This window comes from Pseudonaja textilis, chromosome 2 (assembly GCF_049901715.1).
Source record: "Pseudonaja textilis isolate UNSWEBS1 chromosome 2, rPseTex1.2, whole genome shotgun sequence".
NCBI classification, from domain to species: Eukaryota; Metazoa; Chordata; class Lepidosauria; order Squamata; family Elapidae; genus Pseudonaja; species Pseudonaja textilis.
This window is the reverse complement of record NC_141991.1, coordinates 120,708,416-120,731,965: the sequence shown is the minus strand read 5'-3', so window position 1 is coordinate 120,731,965 and position 23,550 is coordinate 120,708,416. Positions and strand designations below refer to the sequence as shown.

Below are 23,550 nucleotides of genomic sequence, written 5' to 3'. Positions count from 1 at the left end.
CTCTCCTTTGTTTGAAATTTTTTTACCAACTCCATATACTTATGTCTTTCTCTGTTTTCCGCTTCATTCTGATTTCATCATTTTATTTCGTGATCTGATTCTCAGCTCATTCTCTGTTTATGACGAAATCACCACACTGTACCTCTTTCATAATGGTCACTAACTTTTGTATTCAGGCCACATTCATTTATTACCTGTTCCTTTTTAATCCTCTTCCTGTCTCAACATATCCACTTGTGATCAAGCTATTTTTCAACATTTCTGCCGTTATAGCCAACTCTTGCTTCTATATATCAACTTGACTGAAGCACACTCCCATTCTAGTTTCTTTCAACAAACAGTAATTCCTGTAAAAGGCCACGCTATCTTCCTTTCCACTAGCACGTACACATCTTAAAATTCTTTAACTTTATCCTTTCTAGCAAACTTTGAACCAAAGCATAGAAATCTACCATTTATGTGAGCTGGCACTCTGGTTTCCCCTTCATGTAAAAAATACCTTGATCTTTGATGCATTAATTTTCAGATCTATGCCTCACTGTATCACATAATCTGTCTCATGTTCACAGCAAATAATCAGGTTTCTCAGCCCACCACACAACATTGTTTGCATTCAAAAGTGCTGAAATATTCACTTCGCCAACACACACATCTCTTAATGTCATCACAAGCATTCCTTATATATTTATATGTTTGTACATTAGATATCGGGGTACATCATACATCCAGGCCTTACTTCCTGCTTAGCACTAAAAGGTGCAAACATTACATTGCAACAGTTACATATTTTACTTTCATCATCTTATCACTTACTATATTCAATGGTCAGCTTTCAATTTCACAAGACTATACAATTCAAACTTATTCACCACCTTACACTTTCTTTACATCAACAAATCTGATGCAGAGAATTTACTCACATTATCTGTTGAAGAGCTAAAATTTGTTCTGTACGTTTATTGTCCAGCAGTAATTCCTACCGTATTTTCCATTTTTTTTTCATATTGTCACTTCTTGTACAGTTTTGAACAAAATTCCGCGATATCGTTACCAGTTAATAGCTTTATAGGTTTTGTTCCTGCTACCTTTCTTTTTGGAAGAAAGTCATTATTCCCCATACATGTGGATTCAATCTGTATATATGTTAAATAAGTTTCTAGCCCCTTCATAAACAATCCACATACATATTTCAAGATTTGTTCTTGACTAACCTTACTTTTCAATATTATCACATATATTGCTTTTTATATTTTTCCCCCTCAGATTCTAAAATTAATAGTATTTGTTTCAGTTCCATTGGCTTCTAATTCCATTCACTCTGTTAGAAATTATTTAGCTCTTTCTTCTCACCAAAATTATTTGGTGTTGTTTCTGCTGCTTTTCAGCTGAACCATTCTTTACTCTTTAATTACATACTTTGCAATTCTCTATATTAGGGTATTATACAATATTTTTCATTCTGATTTTTGCAGTAATCATCCCTTTATATGCATTTTTTTCTTATTTTTTTTCCACAGACTCTTTCACTTTTTTCATACTTTCCATTAGTATTACTACTCACATTTTATGGCATTCTGTAGCATAATTCTTTCCCTCTTCACATCCTTATTCCTTATATCCACTTTTCATTCATTCTCCTGGAAGACTAATGCATATTTTAGTCATTCTGTGAATGTCATTCTATTTTCACTCATTTCTTTTATGTCCTCCTTTACCCTCTTAAAACTACCAAATAATGGTTACTCTCATATTCGGATCCTCTCATCGCTTTTGCATTTATCATTATTTTTCTTAGTCTTATAATCAAATCAGTCGTGCTTTTCAGTTCTCTCCTTTTCTATGCATGTAAGTGAACAAACCTATAAATAAATCACAAATTTGAAACAAAAAATGCTGAACAGTTGCTTAGTAAACTGTCTCCACTAAATGTCTCAATTAGTTTTGCTGATATTCTCTCATCTCCAATCATTAATTCAAGATGCCTAACATAATATTTTCCCCAATTTTCTTGACCATCATAGAAAAATAATGGTTAGGATATTAAATTTAGTACCTGGATCAGTAAAGTATACAATGGGGTACTACACAGTTGTAGTTGATTGGTTGGAGAGAGCTGGCTCCTGCATGAGGCAATCTATGTTGCTATGGGTGGGTAGGGGGAGTTTCCCCTTTTTCTCACCTTTTTCCTCTGTTGCTTTGTATGCTGTCTGAACTTACTTTGTGATGTTCCTGTGTTCCTGATTATCTTGTGTTGCATCTTTCTGGATGATAATAAAAGAATACCAGTTTGTGTCAGTGTCTCTGACTTCATATGGACAGCTGCTACACAATTCCATGACATGACTTTTTCCAGGATTTATTTCTCAATGGTCTCTATCCAAATGGTAACCAGGGCTTTCTCACTTTTTCAAGATCTGCCAGGACTACCTGAGTATTCATTATATCTATATCTATGTGTGTGTATGTGTATGTGTATGTGTGTGTATGTGTATGTGTTATTCACACACACACAAACTGCCAAAAAGTGCAGACCCTGTTGATTCATCCTGTGTTTAGAGAAATTATATACCAGCAGACAGGGGTGGGATTCAAATTTTTTAACAACCGGTTCTGTGGGCATGGCTTAGGTGGTAGGCGTGGCTTGGTGGTCATGTGACTGGGTGGACATGGCTTAGGTGGTCATGTTATTGGCTGAGTGTGGCCAACTCAATATCAGTCACATCGAGGCTCGCATCTCCTCGCCTGGTCTCTCAAGATTATGGGGATGCTGCAACAGTCGTAAGTGTGAAAAATGGTCATAAGTCACTTTTTTTCAGTGCCATTGTAACTTTAAATGGTCACTCCACACAAACAAAGTACCAGCAAAGGAGGGGAGAAAAACTCCAGAGACTTTCCTGAGACCGGAAGTCTAGTCCTGCCAAGAACGTAATAAGGGTTAATGGAGAGGCAGTTTCTGTAAGCAACACCAGAATGTTTCCTTTCTGCCTTCCTCACAGGATTAGGCCAGTAATTTCTTCTAACAACCGGTTCTCTGAACTGCTTTGAATGTTAACAACCGGTTGTAGCGAATAGGTGCAAACTGGTAGAATCCCACCCCTGCCAGCAGAGCGTGGCAGATGAGAAAGTCTATTGTGAAAAAATATAGGACACAACACTTAGTGCTAGATACATTGAGAAAGAAGCATTTGAGAGGAACACAGAGCAAACACACCACCCATGATTCTTAATTAATATTCTCTTCTGCAGCCAAAGAAACATGCAATCCACTCCTCCTCTACTCTGGAACTTTTTGAATTCAAGACACCACTTCCTATGCCACAAGGCAAACATCTTTTGAAACCGTGAAACGGCTTCAAATGTAGTTTGCTATCAGCTATTAAAAATGGGGAAAACTTCATTTTTGTAGACTGTCCTAAATGTAGGGTATTTTTGGAACTCCGCCTTTATTTAGTAGAGCTGTGACAGAGAAGAAGCAGATAAAACAACCATACATACAAAAAAGAGGATATACAGGTAATCCTTGACTTACAACTATTTGAAGTTCCCAAAAAACCCGACTTACAAAACTGATCCTCATACTTGCAACTGTCACAGCATCCCTATTGTCAAGTGAACAGAATTCTGGTAACCGGCATGTATTTATAATGATTGCAGCATCTCAGGTCCATGTGGTCGCCATTTGCAATCTTTCCAACTGGCTTACGGCAAGCAAAGTCAACAGGAGAAGCTGGATTTGGCTAATCACAACACGATTCACTTAACAACCGCAGTGATTCGCTTAACAAAGGTGGCAAGAAAGGTCATAAAGTCAGGCACAACTTACTTTAAAACTGCCTTGCTCAGCAATAGAAATTCTGACACTGATTGTGGTCATAAGTGGAGGACTACTTCCATGATTTTTCATGTCTTTGTCCTAAATTAATTTATTTTAATTTCCAGGAAAGCAATAATTGGCAAAAGATTGTCTATATACCAAGACTATGGTATTTGACATTTATATGCACATGATATTGTAAAACTCAGGGTTCTCAAGTTACATGTTTTGAGACTGAGATTTTATTTTTAACTTTCCAAGGGCAACAGTTGTCCAAGTTCTACCTATAGCTATAGGAAACTCAGTCTTCACTATGTAACCCATCTATTTGAAAGGACACATCGACAGAATTTTTGGTATCCTTAATCTAATATTTCTTAACACACCCTTTTGACGCAGTAGCTGCAAATGAGCACTTTCTCTCACCTCGGTTTAATTTTTAAGAGCTATATTGTTAAAGAAACTGGATGGCCGCCTGCCTTAAAACACAACTCTCGGCAGCTCATAGCAACAATAACAGCAACATAAAACCACATAACAAAAACTAAAAACTGGTGCCTCAAGGGATGCCCCAACAATCAAGCACAGACCCATCACTGTTCCCCAATCCATAAGTAAAGAGACAAGTCTTGATGGAAACTTAAATGGGTGGGGGCTGTAGGATCACCTATGGGAGGTTGTTTCTCAAGGGAGGGGCAGCTGCAGAAAGGGCACACTTAAAGGACCTGCTAGATGACCACAATTCAGGGACAGGACCCGAACTGTGCCTACCCTATGTAATCTGGTAGGATAGGCAGATATTCTCAGGGAGAGGTAGTCCAGTTGTATGTGTACTGAAATAACATCCAGATTCTTTCAGCTATTTGTGGTAGGGACCTGAAAAGTACCATGCATTGAAATGATCCCATCTGTGGTACAACTGATTTTTTGTTTTTAGAGGAGGGGAAGATTTCAGGGAGCCATAATAGTAAGATTGTTGTTGTTGTTGTTGCTTGAAACAAAGGACAAGATAGTATCTGTCCCCATCTTTAACAGCTACCAAACAGTTTAGCAGCCAAGTCTTATTTCATGGCTGATAATGGAAACAATAGTGCAATATATTGCTCACTGTACTGTATTAATGTTTATCCAAAACTTTATATGCTTTCCCATCTTGCAACTCTAGCTGGCTTCCAGTACCACAATCAAATAAAACCGGCCTCCGTACAAGCTGAAAAACAGTATGTAATTGAGCATAGCAGAAGACATGCCTTTCCTTCTAGCTTAAGAAGATCTATCGCCTACCTGGGTATAAGTACGGTAGCATTTTACTGTGGGAAGGAAAATGCATTGTTAATATAAAAATAATACCATGAGCATCAGTTAAGTATACCTGCACTCTGCCATTTGCTCCATGATTACAAAATGTTGGGTGTGCATTTCTCCTATAAAGAAGAAAGAAAAGTTTTGGGTTAGAGTTTTGGTCCCAGTGTGTGCGCGCACATGTGTGCACATGTCTTCAAGTCAGTTTTTGATCCTTGATGACTGACTGGACTAGTCCCTGTTGCTTCTTGGCAACATTTTTCAGAAATGGTTTGTTTTCACCTTCTTTCACCTTCTTCATTCAGAGTTACTGTCCCAAAGTCAACCAGCTGGCTTTGTCCCTAAGGCAGAACTAGAACTCGCTGTCTCCTATTTTCTAGCCCGGTGCCTTAACCATTACACCAGACTGGGCCTTGGGGTACCTTTATCAACTCAGGGATTGCCTTCAAGCCTCTTTGGAGCTTCACCCATCACCTGCTACTCTCTGGGTGGGACATTTGGGCCATCCTTGGCTAGACCCTAGCAAACACATGGCCTGGTTGCATCCTTGATAGCATCTTATGAGTTAAAGATGCTTCCTTCACAGGTTTTCTGGCACTTCCAATCTGTCATTCTTTGCTTCAGTTTCTGGCCTGAAATCTAAGATGGCTGCTTGGTGGTGGGGCTACCCTGTTAATAGTTAATAACAGTAACTGAATGTTTTTATAGTCTTCTGTCAGGTGCTCCATGCATTCCTTCACAGCAATGCTATACCTGTAACTGCCCTGTAAAGGTGGGGTGGAGAGCAAAAGCCGAGATGAAGAGACCTACATTGTTCCTGAGGAATTCTTGTTAGAGGAGTAATTTCTGTGGGGATTTCCGGGTTCTTGAGCCATTTTCTGTGCCTTAACCATTATTCTACTTTCATCATTAGAAAGCAGAGTTAAAAACAAAAACAGAATTGGGAAAACAAAGTAGAAGCAGTTGGAATGGAGAGGTATGCACGTAAAAGAATTACGGAGGTGTGTAAACATCAGGGTTGCCTTTCAGGTTGGTTGGGTCAAGATCTGTTTGTGCTTTTAATCTGTAAAGGAACATAGTGGGTGGATAATTATTTACACGGCCATGCCTGTATCCCAGAGCACTACAACATCCAAACACTTCCATCGCCAAACTGAAATCATTGACCGCCTTGACAGAACCAAAATAAAAAGTCGTAAAGATGACCCCCAGTATTTGGCCGGGAGGCAGGCTGAGAATTGTTCTTGTGGTTAGAAATGGAAGAAATGCAGGACAATTTTCAGAACATAGCCTGCTTTTCATTTACTCCTCAGATCTTTCATTGGAAGCATAACTTGGAAAGAAAGAAAGCTCAGCTAGAATCTGCCTGAAATACCCAAGCCAGACTTTTTATAGAACACTTAAATTTACTCTAATTAGTTGATTTTAGTAGCCCCATTTAGCTGGGTAGCTTATTGTTGTTTTTTTATTGGCGGGAATAGGGTTGAAAGGACACAACTTTGATGCTTTTTGTGTAGCTGTGATCTCAGAGATCTCCTGGATTAAAGATGGGAGACAGGTATAAATCACAGGAATTGGGAGTGGGGGGTGTTCAGATGTAGAAAGGAGAATCCAGGATCAGTAATCCATGGTCCCTGCTATTTTTTGTATGGTGGCCACAAGTGTGAAAGAGCTGCAACCACATTTTTCCCGCTCCCAGTAGAATATTATTTTAAAATATTAATTTTCCAGTTCTATTAGTGAAGAGAATTCTTCATTCACTCCCAACAATTCACTCTGTATTTGTCCCTGTTCAGATGAAGAGTGAACAGCTGGGTACATAATGAAGTGTGTATTTATAATATGCAACATCTAAAGTAAAGCACATGTCTCTCAGCAAGTGAACATACAAAGAAACTGAACAGGTGATATTTTTAGAATCTGCTAGAACATCTTTGGGGGAATCTACCTGTTTTGTTGTTGGTTTGCAGAAAATGAAGGGATGAAAGAGCGTTGATTTAGTTGGGAAAAAAGTAAAATAGAGGAGTAGGAAGAATGATAGATCTTGCAGTAAGATGAAGTTACTAACTTCCTTTCATTGCAGGTAATGAAGAAATGTCTTGATTATTGGACCTGACAGTGTATGTAGTCCTCCACCTGAGAGACTTTGAGTCATCTACTGGAGAAATAGGGAGTGAGCTGTTAGGTGAATTTGGCTTGATGCTTTGGTAATTTGTTGATCGAGATTTCTTGTCCAGATTTGCACTTCCTATACTTCAAGTCTCAACTCTTACCGACATTCTGTGATTTCATCTAAAGTGATGAAGATTGACTACTTTAAAATTATAGATGACTTCATTCTGAATAGCCTTGCCTGAAATGTAAGTTCACTTTTCAAAGAATCATAGAGTTGGAAAAAAGTCACTAAGACCAATCTTGTTCAAGCCTATGATTAAACTTGTTAGGGTGATGGGGTCTACCACTTCCCTGGGTGAGTGCTCTTACTGCTAGGAATGTAGTGTTGGGATCTATTTTTCTATCTAGCGATTCAATATTTGGTGTTCTGCACTTTGAACGAGACAAAACAGGCCTTGATCCTCTAGATGACACCCTTTTAGGAATAGAGAGAGTATCATCTTCTCTTCATAAGAATAAGTATTTCCAGTTCTATTCTCTCCTTCTTAGTTTCTTGCCCTTTGATCATCGTTTTTGAACTCACTGTTTTAGTTCCCTGGGACCTCCTTAAAATCTTCATAGTAATTTTTAAAAATTATAATCACAATGGTTCAAAAAGCTAACACAAATTAAAAAGAAGAAAAGAAAAAAAATGGTACGTGAAGAAAGTACAATAGAAAAAAAAATAAAACAGAAAGAAAAAATAAAATATAATAAAGAAAAACATATAAAGAAATTACTTTCCTTTCATCACAAGTATATATTTTAGTAACGTATCATCTTCTCTTGAAACCCTTATCTCATCTCTTATCTGTAAATAAACTCCTAAAACCTCACTGTCTTGTGGTTTCCTCACAAGGAGTAATTGCCTGGAACATTTGTGGGTGATCTCAAATCCTCTCCTCTTTGGAGAGGAATTACAAAGAGCTGGTCTACTTATCTCATTCCATTGTGTTTGCCAGTCTACCTTTTCTTCTCTGGAAATCTGAGTCATCTTTAAATTGTGATGTCCAGAGCTGGACATAGAAGTTGAGATGATGTCTGATCAATACAAAATAATCTATACTTCTACTGATGCAGTCTAAAATTGTATTTCCATTTCTTGTAACCATAACACATTTTTGGCTGTTATAGGTAATCCTCAACTTATGATTAGTCACTTAGCAACCATGAAAAGTTATGAAAGATCTCTGCAAGGATAGTTACAACCTGGTTCTCATGGCCACCCCTCCCCAAGTCACATGACCGCTTTTCAGGTGCTCAGCAACCAAGCCATATTTACAGCCATATGCAGGTTCTGTGGCTCCTGAAAATGTGTTTTGTGATATTTTGCTGGAAACCAATATTTACTTCTGGTTTTCAGCAACACCAGACCATAGCAAACAATTGGTTCACTTAATGACATGTCTTTCACTTAACAAATATGGATTCACTTAACAACCACAGTAAAAAAAGACTCCATTATACTCCTGAGTCAAAGACTACCTGTGTTCAATTTATAATGAGCCACTATCCCAAGTTCCTGAAATCTCATATCTCATTTCTACATCTGTCATTTAATTTCCATTTATAAGTTAATTTTGTCCTTGTTAATTTTTTTTTGAAAAGGTCTATTTATGTTACCTATCCAGGTGGTTCTAATTTTTTTGAAATATCCTATTCAGTTTTATGTCATGTGCGAAGTTAATAAAGATTCTTTCCATGTCCTCATCCAAATTGTAAGGATAAATATTGAATAATTTAGAATCCAAGATTGGGCCTTGTGATACCATCACTAATATCTTATTCTAGTTTGATTAAATGCCATTGACAAGAATTTTTGAAAGGAGATTTTTGAGCCCACTGTGGCTCCATTAACCAATCATTCCATCTAGCTCATACTTAATTAACTGTTAAATAAAATGTTACGAAGTATTTCCTGAATGCTTTGTGGAAGCAAGATATATTGATCCTAAGCATTTTGACCATCCAATATAGAAATTAAGACCTGAATCAAGCTGAACTTATGTCTTCATGGACGTGCTCATGTAGTTTTCAAGGCAACCTTTAGAATTTACTTGCTGCTGTTGTTTTTTCAGCCTAGCCTTACAGCCCAAGGCTAGGGGCTACAGCCCAAGGCTACAACCCTCCCATCCAAACAATAGCTTGATTCAGTGTTGCTCAGCTTTCTGAGATCATTCAAGGTCATGGTGCTATCACCTTGATCAGAATATGAGGCAAGGTTAGTTTGGCAAATCTTGTCCTTGATATATCATTTCTGACCTGTGGCAATCAGTGTACATATAGACTGACATATTTACAGAATTATCTGCTCTAGAATCTTTCCAGTACTTATGTTATGTAGATCCCTGGATTCTTCTTCTCCTGTTTGAAGGTAGGAATATTTGCCTTCCTCCATTGATTTGTCGCTTCACTCATTCTCCAGAAATGTTCACCAAACTACAAAGAAGCAAGCTTCCTCAGTACCCTAGACTGCAATTCCCATGGTCCTGGAGATTTAAGGTCATTCAGAGGAAGGAGATGTTGCCTGATAATGCTTCTGTCAATCTCAAATTTCAGTACTTGTCCTTTTACAATTGTTAGTAAAACCTACACCTTCTCCTTAAAGAAGATATGGACAAGTAGAATACAGAAAAACGGAGAAGACCTCCAAGGAGGACCTCCTTGGTGGTCTTCTAGTTCAACTCCCTGCTCAAGCAGGAGACCTTATATACCATTCTGGACAAGTGACTGTCCAATCTCTTTTTAAAAACCTTCAGTGATGGAGCACCCACAACTTTTGAAGGCAACCCATTCCACTGGTTAATTGTTCTCACTGACAGAAAATGTCCCCTTAATTCTAGGAGGGAATTAAACAGGATATTTTCTCTGTCATCTATTGGATTTTGCTATTTTATGCAGTAGCTGACCACAGTTATTTTCTTTAAAGATCATTTTCACTAATTCAAGCTGAACTTTCCTCACACCGTTCTGAGCTACCCAGCTTTCGTCTCCAATCCTAGACAATGCACGTGAAAGCCTTTCTGATCAAGCAATTCATCCTTCAGCCAAACACTTTTCTACCACTTATTATGAAGTACAGCCCATCTTGTACCAGTGGTCCACTGTAACTCTCCTGCATAACCAATCATTAGTTTGCAATAGATGACAACACCGCCCAATTTCCCAAGTTCTTGAGCTTCCACCCTAGATCTTCAGAGAACATGGCAACATGTTTGCAGCTGTTCCTTGAAGTATCATTTGTCCTCACATGGATTAGTAGGAAGGGATAATTGGAGATTATTCTGTCATTTTCCTGAGCCCTGCTCCAGGCAGACAGCACATTTCACAATCTGAAGGGTCCACTTAGAAAACATTTGTTTCAACTTACTATAGTAAAAAAATTATCAACTGTTGGGACCGTTCATTCTCCTTATTGCAAGGAACAATAGCATACCCACTACTCTTGAAGAAGTCCCCATCCTGTCTCCTGTTTTCCAGTGTCTTTTTTTTCCTCCTTTGAAAACTCATTTTGTCCCCCAGCAATTAAGGATCAATGGGAAATGTCACAAAGGATCTATGGAACCAGTTGGTTACAAATAGTTTCTTCTCCTCTCCTTTTCTTGTTACAGTTGTGTAGAGTTCATGTTCTTCTTTGTGATAGTTGAAGTAAACCCATTTTCCCTAGATCTGACATGTGGCATTACAGACTGGAGCAATGAGAAAGTAAAGTTTAAACACGGGTGGTTGAAACGATTTTATTTTTACACAACTTCTGTCAATGTACAGTACATAATTTGACACATCCACTCAAGCAGCCGGGGTTATAATTATATTGTCAAAATATAAGTTGATTGTGACCTGCCAAATGAATCAAAGTTGATTTTAGTTATGTAAAATTGCTTTAGTTGGGTTCAGAGGACTCTCCAATGTTCAGAGAACAGATGAGGATGTGTGGATCTTAGTTGGCTTCCCTCTTATGTGAAGGATCTTAGTACACGTATTCAAGCATATATGGACGGAGCCTTTTTTTAAAAAAAATGCATGCAGAATACATGCAAGTGAGACTGGCAATGTTCTTTCAGAGCTTCCCATCAACTTTCCATATGCCAAGGAGATCACATCAGCCTTGCTTTTGTGTGTGTGATTCCTTTGTGGAACTATGTAGCTCACAAGGTTTCAATAAACAGCTTTTCTGGCATTATTTTTTAAAAACATTGAAATGGTTGGGTCCTTTGACTTCTATAGGTGAATCTTGTAGAATTAGAATTAGAGTCAATTTGGTTTAGAGGTTATGGTGCTGGCTTAGATACCACGAGACTGTGAGTTCTAGTCCCACTCTTAGGCATGAAATTGGCTGGGTGACTTTGGTCCAGTCACTCACTCTCTCAGCCAACTCACTTCACAGGGTTGTTGTTGTGGGGAAAACATTAGGAGGAAGGAGTACTAGGTATCTTCGCTGCCTTGAGTTATTTATAAATATAATAAAGGTGGGATATAAATAAAATATAAATGGGGGTGGGCACAATGGCTCAATGGTTAAAGATACTGAGCTCATGCTTATCAGCTGGAAAGCTGACAGCCTGAGTTTGAGACCTAAGCACCCTGTGTTGGGGTGAGCTCCTGTCCACGTTCCACCTCCAACCCACCTAGCAATTCGAAAGCATGCAAATGCGAATAGATAAATAGGTACCACTTCAGCAGGAAGGTAACATAAGAGGTTCTGTGGTGCAGTGGTTAGAGTGCAGTACTGCAAGCTACTCCTACTGAAATTTGGCATATCGAATCCCACCAGGTTCCAGGATGACTCAGCCTTCCATCCTTTCGAGGTGGGTAAAATGAGGATCCAAACTGTTGGGGGCAATAGGCTGACTCTGTAAAACCACTTAGGGCTGTAAAGCACTATAAAGCAGTATATAAGTCTAAGTGCTATTGCTATTCCATAGTGATCACTTGACCATGGAAATGTTTTCAGACAACACTGGCTCCCTTGATTAAGAAATGGAGATGAGCGCTGCCCTCTAGAGTTGGACACAACTGGACAGGGGAAACCTTTATACCAGGGGTTCCCAACCTGGGCTGCTCGCACCCCCTGGGGGTGCGAGACGATATTCCAGGGGGTGCGAGAAAAGTCCAGGTAATTTTTATTTTTATTTATTTATTTATTTATTATGCAATGGGTTAACTTTGTTTTCATTTTAGAGTTAAGTTATCATTATTTAGTGGCCGTCACATACATAGCTGAAAAGATTCAATCCTACCATAAATTTAACATGTTCAGTAGTTCCTAAAGTCTAAATTTCAGGGGGTGCGAGGTTCGAGTGAAATTTCTTTAGGGGTGCGGGGTGAAAAAAAGGTTGGGAACCACTGCTTTATACCTTTATAAATAAAATGAATACAAAATAAAATCCTGCATTTCAGTGTAAACTTGGCAATGGCTCTCTGGAGCTCAACCCTGGAACCCTCCAATTCCCAGGGAAAATCAGGGCCTACAAGAAGCAAAGCATAGACCCATTTCACCGCGTGGGTGACCTACCCAGTATTTCCAGTGCAGAATTGGGAAGAACACTTAATAGATCTGATGACAGGCTCTGACAGGGCATTTTTAGTGAGAGTCTCTGATTTCTGTGCCTTCGTTTACTGTCGGTTGCTGTTTCTAGCCGTGGATTGTATGCCTATTAGGAGAGCAATAATTTCCACCTACCAGAGTCAACTCAGGTGTCCCTGCTTTGATAGGACAGAGACCCTGAAATTATGGCGAAGTCATTGGTGGCTGGTGGAGGAGAAGTCAGTTCTTATCTCAGCCTGGTCAGAGACAAAACTGCTCTTTTTTCTCTCTCTCTCTCTCCGCTGCTCAGCTCTGAGTCACGTCTGGGACTTGAATAGCGGCCCTGCAAAGGACTTGTCACTATAACAGGGGGACAAAACCCAGTAGGTCTGGCTCCTAGCCCTCGCCTGGCTTCCAAACCACTACTTGTCACTTCCTCCCTGCCTCCTTCAGCTCAAGCTCAGCACAGACTCAAAATAAAATAAAATAAAATAAAATAAAAATGGGCTATCCTTGATTCCTTCTTTGTAATCCGTGTCTACACCATTGAGGCTTGCCACCCAGGGAAAAATATTAAGGCATTTTGGCCTTAAAACGCTTACAGTTGTTCAGAATGGGGGGTCCGTGGGGATCCCGGTCGCCAAGGCTGAAGAAGGAAAAGGAGAGGGGGGCAGATGATTGAGAGGTAGTAAACATTACTTCCCTCTTTCCCTCCCACCCTTCTATTTTGTACTCCCCTCCTTTGTACTGTTATCTCTTCAGGAAGTGCGTCCATATGTCTGGCTGTGGCCTCCCTCCCAGGCTGGAGCCACTGTCTGGATTAGAGAGAAGGGGCTGTGTGTGCAAAGTTGCCAGCGCTCTCTGATTCTCTGCCTATTTTGCCCACTGAGAGAGGAGGCTGCCAGCAGAATGGACCAGGACGGATGTGTCACTCATGTCTGGGAGTAAGAAATGGACTCTCCCAGGCAAGCTTCCCGTATACAACACAGCATCTTCCTCCACAGCGCCAAGAGCATTCAACCTCAACTTACAAAGAATGTGTGTGTGTGTGTGTGTGTGTGTGTTAACAAAGCGCAGGCAATCCTCGACTTACGACCACAGTTGATGCCAAAATTTCTGTTGCAAAGCAAGACAATTACGTGAGTTTTGCCCCGTTTTGCCACAGTTGTTAAGTGAATCATTGCAATTGTTAAGTTAGCAGTACGGTTGTTAAGTGAATCTGGCTTCCTCATTGACTTTTGCTTGTCAGAAGGTCGCAAAAGGTGATCACATGACCATGGGGAGGCTGCTAAGTGTGAAAAATGGTCATAAGTCACTTTTTTCAGTGCCCTAACTTTGAAAAGTCACTAAACAAATTGTTGGGGCATCACTTTTTGAGAGATTCAGTTGCATGCTCTTGAAGAAAAGTATTTGGGTGTTATAGCGACTCTTCTTGCTTGGCTTGACCAACTCCTGGCGCTTAAAATAATCTATAGCAGGGGTCCCCAATCTGAGCCGCAGGCCACTAGTGGGCCTTGAGGGGCTTTACAATTGGGCTGCGGAAACAGCCAATGAGCGCACGCACCTCCTCATTTGTGTGAGCAGCAGGCAAGCGCGCGCACAAATGCTCCATTTCAGAGATTGGCAGGTGTGTGTGCATGCCGCTCGCACAAATGGAACTGCATACACTTGCTAGCTGCTCACCCAGAACCATCCCTTCTCCCCCCACTCCACCGGTCCGCAAACCCAGAAATTGGGGAATTCTGGTCTATAGTCTATGAGGGAGAAAAAGAACATGGCTGGCCAACTGCCAGAGCAAGGCCTTATTTACAACCTGGTGCACTTCACAGGATCCCTGTAAACACGCACCATCAGTTGAGTACCCACCTGATGCAGCTGTCTTGATAAAGCAAGCTCTAGCAGTAGATCTGGCCGCTGCTTAGAAGTGAGACTAACCGGAATACCTATTTCTACTGCTTTTCATGGATTCTGTGAAAGAAAAAAAAAGGGGGCTATTAATATGCAAAATAAACTCCAGGCTTTCCAAGGAGGTGCTAGTTGCTATAGTGGCGCCTCAGGGACTCTTAACGTGAGAAAGGGTAATAATAACTTTCATTTTCTAACAGTCAAATGCATTATATATTTCTGCTGCAGAATGCCTTGACACGGTCTTCCCTGACACTTTATGTTTGCCTTGTCCATAAGGATGCTAGTTAGGAACTGAAGTTAAACTCATTTGGAGAGTGCCACATTGTGGAAATTAGCAGTGTAAAACTAACTGAAGGCCAAAGGATATTTTAGCAGGTGCTTTTTTCTTCTTCTTTTGTAGCAGCCTTAGATGCATCTACCAGTCTTTCTTCTGCATAATGGACAGATGCCAGACTTTTCATTTCTGAAACTCTAGGATAAGGAACCTATAGTCCAGGACCGTGATGGTAAACCTATGGCATGCATGCCAGAAGTGGCACGCAGAGCCATTTCTGCCGGCACGTGAGAGGTCACCCGGAACAGCCCCACTGTCCCTGCCAGCCAGCTAATTGTCGGGTATCTGCTGCGCATGCATGTGGGGGAGACAATGCACGGGGGAGATGCGCACGCATATGCAGAGGCGCGGGACATGGGGGGTCATACATGCATGCACAGAGGCACATGGTACACACCCAGGGAAGTTGCGTACGCATGCACAGGGAGGGGGGGGGGTCACGCACGCATTGCATTATGGGTGGAGGCATGTGCGTGGATTTTCGGCACATGAAGTGGAAAAGGTTACCTATCACTGGCCCAGGGGGTCTTCAAACTTGACAGCTTCAAGACTTGTGGACTTCGACTCCCAGAATTCCTCTTCCAGTCATCTTAGCTCAGGAATTCTGGGAGTTGAAGTCCACAAGTCTTAAACTTGCCAAGTTTGAAGGCCCTTGCTATAGCCCATCAGACAATGACCTTCAGCATCCCTCACCCTTGGCCATGATGATTGGAGCTTTGGGGGAGGCGCTGTAGTTCAGGGACATCAGGTGGCTACTGCTACCCATTTCTGCCTGAGAGCAGAGGTGTCCATTCCTTGTTGTCTCTGCGTTGTAACTTAAATGGAGTTCCTTCGTAAGATTATCACTCATGTTAACCTTCTGCAATGGAGGGACTCTTGAACCACTTGTATATGATTTCTTGGATTAGTCAGATGACATTAAAATCTAATGTCTGTTTGTGCATGTCCTCAGAAAGTTACACACACACACACACACACACACACACACACACACACACACACACACAGAGCATACTAATTGGGTGGCTGTCGTGCAGCTGCCTGATAGCCCTGTGAGTTCATTGCGGTGCAGTGTGGAAGAATACACCCGACAAAACAGAAAGGAGGGAGCAAAACCGAAACCAGTGCCTCTGCGGGGTGTGTGTGTGTGTGTGTGTGTATGTGTGGAGTAGAGGGTCTTTTCAGAGCAGATCCACTTCTATTTCTTCGTGTAGCCCTGGGGGTCAGATCTTTTATTCCTTGCTAGGGTGGAGTTCTTAGCCAGGCCTCCAGTTCCGTCCACCTTCCCATGGATAATCAGCCCGTTGTTGTCCAGCCAGGACATTGCCTAAAGCAGCCTCTTCAGAACAGAGCAGCCCCATCCAAGGACAATGCAACCCCTGTGACTGGACTTCCCGCCCTTTTCAGATCTGGCAGGGGTTTCTGTCTCCACACCCAAGAGGCCTAATTCTTCTGTGAATGCTTGGACCCTCTGGATGATTCATGGGGTGAAAAAGATTTGATTAACGAGAGTGGACAGAACTGATTTTAAATGATTGAATGGACTTCTAATATGCCTCTCGAGTCAAATTCATCAAGGGGATCAGTCTTCCAACTTGACTGGAGATGCATCAGAGAAGCAGTTAACCATTAAACAGGGAGTTGTGATCTTCTAGTCAGGGTAGTTGCAAGGGTTAAAGTGCCAGGCTGGCACCAAGAACACCCTAGCCATTCAAGCTCATCACTTTGGGTCAGTTATTCTCTCTTAGCCAAGCTGTCACAGCAGAGAAAAATTGGAAAAGGGTTGAGCTCCTTATCAACAACAATAACAACAAGATACGCCAGCATCCTTTCTGACTCTCCTGTCTGCGGCTGCCAGGAGTTGCGGTGTAGCAATATCTAGAGGCCCATTGCTTTCCTCCCCCTCGCTCAAGAATTCTGTGTTGTCATTTCTAGCCACAACTGTATCTCTTTGTCCTCGTCCCCACGGTTGAGAAAGTTGTGATACGTGTTTGGAAAGCCAAATCCTGTTGTGTTCTGGGTACCAACCAACCCTCTGAATGTCACACACTCTAAATTCCTGTTTGGCTGAGACTGTTGGTTGAGCCGGTTGGTTAGTGGGTTGTGCCACACTTGGCAAAAGAAGCTGCCCAGCCAGTTTGGTGGTGCGTCAGTTTGGAGTGATGGAGTGATAGGAGGAGAAAGCTTGTGGTTTGCATTTAACTCCCGTAAACTTCATAGTTATTAAACAACTGTACACACCCAAGCTGGGGCCTTCAACAGGGCAAAACATAGGTACATTTCAATAGCGACAAGCCTAGCATTCCCCCCCAAAAAAACCTTTATTAATTTCTAGAGAATCTTTTTTATGAATTGAATTGCTATCTTGATTATGTGGAAATAAACCCACTGAACTTAATAGGGCTTTCTTCTGACTGTAAAAAACAGGAAACAAGCAAGATGATATATGTATACATTTATCTGCTATCATTTATTTTTTAAGTGTTGAGGAATACAGCTTTTATTATTCAGTGACAAGGGTAAAATATTTTTACTAGGTCTATCACTGAAATTGCTTCCAACCGTACAAACAATTTATTTACTGTATTTGTGTTTTTTTTTCTGGACCAGTAGCTTATTTATTTGTTACATTTGTTTGCTGGCCATATCGCTCCCAGGACTAGGATCAGAGATTAACCAGTGAAGTGGCAGGAAGATTTAGACCAATGGTGGCTGACCTTTTTGAGCTCCTGTGCCAAAAATTGTGCGCGCGCTTGCATGCTCACGCTTGCGTGCAGGCACCCAGAAAGCAATGTGTGCCCCCCACGCCCCCTATGCATGCACATGTAATCCTCACCCACCCACGCCCGCCACCCCCTTACCTGCACTGCGCCTCACAGCTAATTTTCAGCCAGTTTGAGGCCTTTTTCGGCCTTCCAAAGGCTTGAGGAAGACTTCTGCAGGCTTTGCAGGGTGAAAATTAGCCCTGTCTTGTCACTTCTGGTATTTTCAGAAAAACAGGAAGTGATGAAATGGGGCTAGTTTTCAGCCTGTAAAGCCTGCAGAAGCCTTCCTCAAGCCTTTGGGAGGCCGAAAAAGGCCTCAAACCAGCCCAAAATCACCTGTGAAGCACGTGCATGTCCAGTGAGGTAAGTTTGCCTGCAGCTCGTGTGCCAGCACAAATGGCTATGCGTGCCACCTGTGGCACGCATGCCATAGGTTCGCTATCACGGATTTAGACCAAGCAAAAGAACACTTTTTTACACAGTGTATAAGGTGACTAACTTTTTTACAATGAAAAGGAGGACACAAATAAATTGAAAAACAGCAACTTGCACATGGCACACTCTTGCGCATGGTGCACTCTTGCACGCAGCACACTCTCTCAACACAATTCTCCTGTGTGGAGCGCATGCGTCTCATAATCATGTGTTGCCGCACTGTACCAAGCCTTGACAAATTGTCATGTCAAATACAAATACATCATATCACACACAACAGATTGACTCGGCATCGATCAAATACAGAGATTTACGGATTAGTCTTCAAATATCAAAAAGGAGGACATGTAGGAGGACACTTTTCGAGAGAGGACAGAACTTACAAAAGGAGGACCGTCCTACCTAAAGGAGGGCGGTTGGTCACCTTAATAATGAACATGTGAAGTTTATTTCCATAAGAAATAATAATGGCCACTAACCTGGTTGGCTTTAAAAGGAGATTGACTAAATCCACAAAGGACAGTTGTTTAAAGAGCCATGAGTTTTGAAATATCAGTCTTCAAGAGAGCTCCATGAGCATTATAGGGCCTAGAGATATCAGCAATATTCTGCAAAAGCTAATACATCCCTGCAAGCATTCCATATATTGAAAAAAAAATAAGGTGGGGGAAAAGGGGAGGTTATTTTTGATAGCTATCTCTAATTTTTAAGCAGAGTGAAAAATTTGAAGAAGAAAAAAACCAGTTTCAGCTGCATGTCATAATTCTTTGGGGGAAAGAATGCAGGGACCTGTTGTAGAATTCAGTGCTCTTTGCTAGTTCTCTTTCCTGAGAGTGGAAAAGAATAATTTTGGTGGAGTCGGTAGACTTGAGAGACGGCAAATTGGATGTTTGTTTGGAAATGCTGGATGTTCAAGTTCTTCTTGTGTCTTCAAATCCATCATATGCACTGACTAGTTTCAATTATGTGATGACTGTTTTTCACTCATCTTAATGTCCCAACCCAATACCTACCCTTCTGAAATTTTGCAACGTTCCTCCCCTTAAATGCCTTTCTGATGTAACTATTTTTCAGATCGATTGCTAAGATACAGGAGGTCTGTGGGTCTGTCTTGGGATGGGGCTGCCAGAAGTGCTTGTCAAAAGCTGGTAGGGGAAGTTGCAGATAAACCAGTTGCCAAGTGCCCTAATCATGATCACATGACTCTGGGGATGGTGTGACAATTGCAACTATAAGAACCGGTCATATATCTGCTTGTTCAGCACCATCATAACTTCAAATGTTTGCTGAGTGGTCACTAAACGAGTATGCCGTGTATGCTTTATCATCATATGTCAACTGGGCCAGCACTTCTGTAACAAATAAATTATGACAGCCTTACCGGGACATAATTTTTTCTGGAAACGTAAGTTCTGAAGAAGAGAGAAGTAGATCATTTTTTTCTTCTTCTTATCAGGAAATTCAGCTGATTAATTATGTGCCGTCACATTGTTTTTGACTCTTAGCTATTACATAAATAAATTTTCTCCATGATGATCTGTCTCTAACCTGGTTCTTCAGGTCTCTTCTAATGGTTTACTCATCACCACTGTAACTGAGTTAATCCGCTTTGTTGTTGATTGTTCTCTTCTTTTTCCTTCCACATTTCCCTGCATTAAAGCTTTTTGCAGAGAGCTGAGTCTTTGCATAATGTGTCTGAAATAGGATAATTTTAGCCTGGTGGTTTGTGCCTCAAAAAGTGAACTCTGGGTTGATTTGTTCAATGATCCATTGATTTGTTGTTTTGGCTGTCTAGGTTATTCTCATGAGTTTTTTCTAATATCATAGTTCAAAGGTGTCAATACTCTTCCTAACCTGCTTCTTTAAAGTTCACCTTTTGCTTTTATAAAGTGTCACATCACAGCATTTGAATATCTTTTCCAAGGCCTTGATGATTGTTTCATCAAATGCTGGTCTACAGCATATATCTTGATTAAGCTGTATTCATTGAAATCTTACTTCACATTTTTTATCTATTTATTTGTAAAATTTATTAACCACTCATCTGAGATTTGGTCCCAAAAATCAGCTCTGGAACTAAACAAGAAGCTTTTCAAATTTATTTGCCATTCTGTTTGTTTACTATGTATGTTGGGTAACACTCTTGCCTTAATGGCTATGAAAAGTTTACAAAAATCAACATCCAGGGACGCAGGCATGGTAATATATTACAACAGAAATATTCAAAATGCACTATCCAGCTTGTTTGTCACTCAAATCACCAATTCTACAGATTAGAGACAAATGCAAAACAATGGCCAGTAGGATGGGGTGTGTGTCAGCCTGGGAATCTGTTACAATCCAAGAACAATTCTGTTTGCAGAGAAATCTATCCCTTTCCTTCTGCCAAGTTTTCTAAATTTTAATTTGGGTAAGAGAAAAGGCTATTGTTTCTGCTGCTACTGTTAAATCTTTGCTGACCTGCCGTGAAGCCTTATGCAGCAGGCCAAATTCTGTTGCAATTCCAATCACTTGTGTAAGGATATATTAGAAATGACAGAGGGCTGATGCAGAGTCTAATTTGCATCATGACATCATGATACAAATGGCACAAATACATACAAATGATGGAATTTGCATTGTTTATTTTATCATGTAGACTTACTCTTCAACTCCCCCCGCCCCCAAATGGGGAAAAATGTGTCCTCTCCCTCCTCATTAGTTCATTAAAGTGAGGATCTTTGGAGGTGTTACAATAAAGTGCTATTGATATTGTGCTTTAATCCATTCTAGACAATGAACAAATATGGGCTCCCCACCCTCTATTATTCACCCTGTAGAGTATTTATATGCAGGACCTGACTCAAGAATCTATAGTGCTTGTGCAGAAGAAATAGGAGGTGATATATGCATTTAAAAGCTGAACAGGATTTTCTCCTTGGTTATTTATTAACTCTGAATCAACACACACATGGAAAACAACCAGTAGGCCAAAGCTCCCTTAACCTGTGATCAGTGACCAGAGTGTGGACCTGCAAATGCCAAATACTCAAGGCTCTACCCCTGCTTTTTAGAACAAAATGATCCAGTCCAGAACCTTCACTGATGACTTCTCTGCTTTCTTTTAATACGCCTGCATCCAAGTTGGCCTCTCTTTCCCCTTTTTCCGATAAACATGATTCAGCATTGTAAAACTCTGCCCATGTACAAATTAATCAATATTGAAACAGCTTTGTGTTAGTCATAGTACTCCACCTGTCTTCATAGACTCTTTTAATTAAAAAGACACATGAATTTAATGAATCAATTTTTAAAATTTTCAATTACTATACAAAGGTGTCTTTGGGCCCACCAGAAGTTCTACCAGAAACATTTGGGGGAGGGGTGCCAAAAAAAAAAAAAAAAGGTAAGATGGCTGTCGCAGTAGTGCAATTTAAGCCTGTCCCTTTATATCTTGCTTGCAACATCAAAACACGTACAACATGGGGAGGGCTGCGATCACGCTGCTGAGTCTGCCATCTTGGTTTTTCTAACCTTCCCAGTAGATGCTGCTATTTTCTGACAAAAGTAAGATGGTGAAAGGCTGCAGCCTACTGCTTTATATGAAAGTCTACCTATCTGTTTGGAAATAAATAAAAACAAGCTGAGAGGTTGGGAACAGCTGGACAGGAAGTGAGCAGGAGCAGCCTATTCTATTTGCCTTCTTGTGAATGGGCATTTTATGAGTGAATAATCCACAGCGGCACCTATTTGGTGTGAGTGTTTCTAACAGGCTCTCAAACTTCAAAATGTGCTCATTGATTTCAAACAAACTGGAGAAATGTGTGTGCTTATTTGTGGTTTAGTATCCTGTGTACCTCATCAAGTTTGGTTTATTCAACCAATTGTGGTTGCCTTGTTGTATGTGATAGTGTATTCTGCAACACAGACTATTATATTTAGGGCAGCAGAGTTAACCTTGTTACCCCTTGGAAACATTTTCATTTGATAAGCTATAAGTGTTAGGTACATGTGTGTTGGACCATTCACTCAATGAGAAAGGAGCACCTTATCTGTGCTCTCAGGGTAAATGGCCAACTTCATACATCAAGTGCTTTGTTTGGTTTCGAGTTGCTGTGGTGCACAATTCTGGCCATTATGGTTTGAAAGAGCCACTTCGGTCTAGTCATATCAATTCAGGAGGTGGTCCCTTTTAACTTTTTGGGAATCTTACTTTTCTGGTCTAGTGTTCTGATCTCTGTGGTTGATAGAGGAAGAATAGCCAATTAGGTTTTGCTTGCTTTTTTATTCAATTAATATTTATATACCAATTCCTGTTCCTGTAAATCTCATAGTGGATTTTGTGCTTTCAAGTAACTAGATCCAAAAGGGGTTGATTGTGATATCATCAAGCATCCTAATTCCTTACAGTTTCAACCTTATCACACCCTTCCTCTTGTAGTGCAGTTAATCTACTTAAGCTGTGGGAAGAATGTGACTGTTTTTATTTATCTTCAGGGAGAGGACACTGAATTTGCAAATGTTCACAATTCTCATTCGTGCATATCACTTATGACTAGTTGATTTGGTCAAAGCTAGGAAGTAGGACACCAGAGTGACAGTTTTCTACCCCTTTCTATGCTTTTGGTAGGACCTGTTTGTCATCATTTTTCCAACCTCACGCCCTCTAGGTAGATAGAGACTACACGTTTCAAACAGTTCTAGTTAGCATTCAGATCTTGAAACAGAGGCCTCATAGTAAAAGTGAATTATAGACATCTATTCCATTTTCAGGGGATGACAATTCTTTCTTGCTGTGATGGATCTTCATTGTGTGAAACTAAAATATTTTGGCTTTCCTAAGAAACTGTGAGCTTCTTCTGATTGGCTGGGACTTTCCTATTCCTTATGTATTTATTTTTATTTATTTTATTTTGTCAAGTGATTATTAGATAACAGGTATAAGTATAAACATGGTTATGAATATATGAAATGGATACAAATAAGAAAAAAAGAAACAATAGGACAGGGACGGTAGGTGAGCTTATGCACGCCCCCTACAGACCTCTTGGGAAAGGGGTGAGGTCAATAGTAGACAGTCTAAGGTTAAAGTTTTTCGGGTTTGGGGAAGAAACCACAGAGTCAGGTAGAGTATTCCAGACATTGACCACTCTGTTGCTGAAGTCGTATTTCCTGCAATCAAGTTTGGTGCGGTTTACCTTGAGTTTGTATCTATTGTGTGCTCTTGTATTGTTGTGGTTGAAGCTAAAGTATTCATTGACAGCTAAATGTAAATTAGGTAAATTAGGGTAAATGTTTAGAAGTTAGGAAGAGGGAAGAGGTAATAATAGCT

General features: G+C 40.5%; 1 protein-coding gene and 1 long non-coding RNA gene across 2 annotated transcripts in view; one reads left to right on the top strand and one right to left on the bottom strand.

Moving 5' to 3' along the window:
• The window catches only part of ERBB3 (erb-b2 receptor tyrosine kinase 3), a 99,178-nt gene that overhangs the window by 25,692 nt on the left and 49,936 nt on the right, over nt 1-23,550 (top strand). The gene's annotated exons all lie outside the window — the stretch shown is intronic.
• LOC148127046 (uncharacterized) lies at nt 1,612-6,086 on the bottom strand. The gene is made up of 4 exons (XR_015741876.1): nt 5,927-6,086; nt 5,187-5,238; nt 2,218-2,261; nt 1,612-1,637 (listed from the first exon to the last, which is right to left on the bottom strand). It is a non-coding gene; the product is annotated as an uncharacterized LOC148127046 (long non-coding RNA).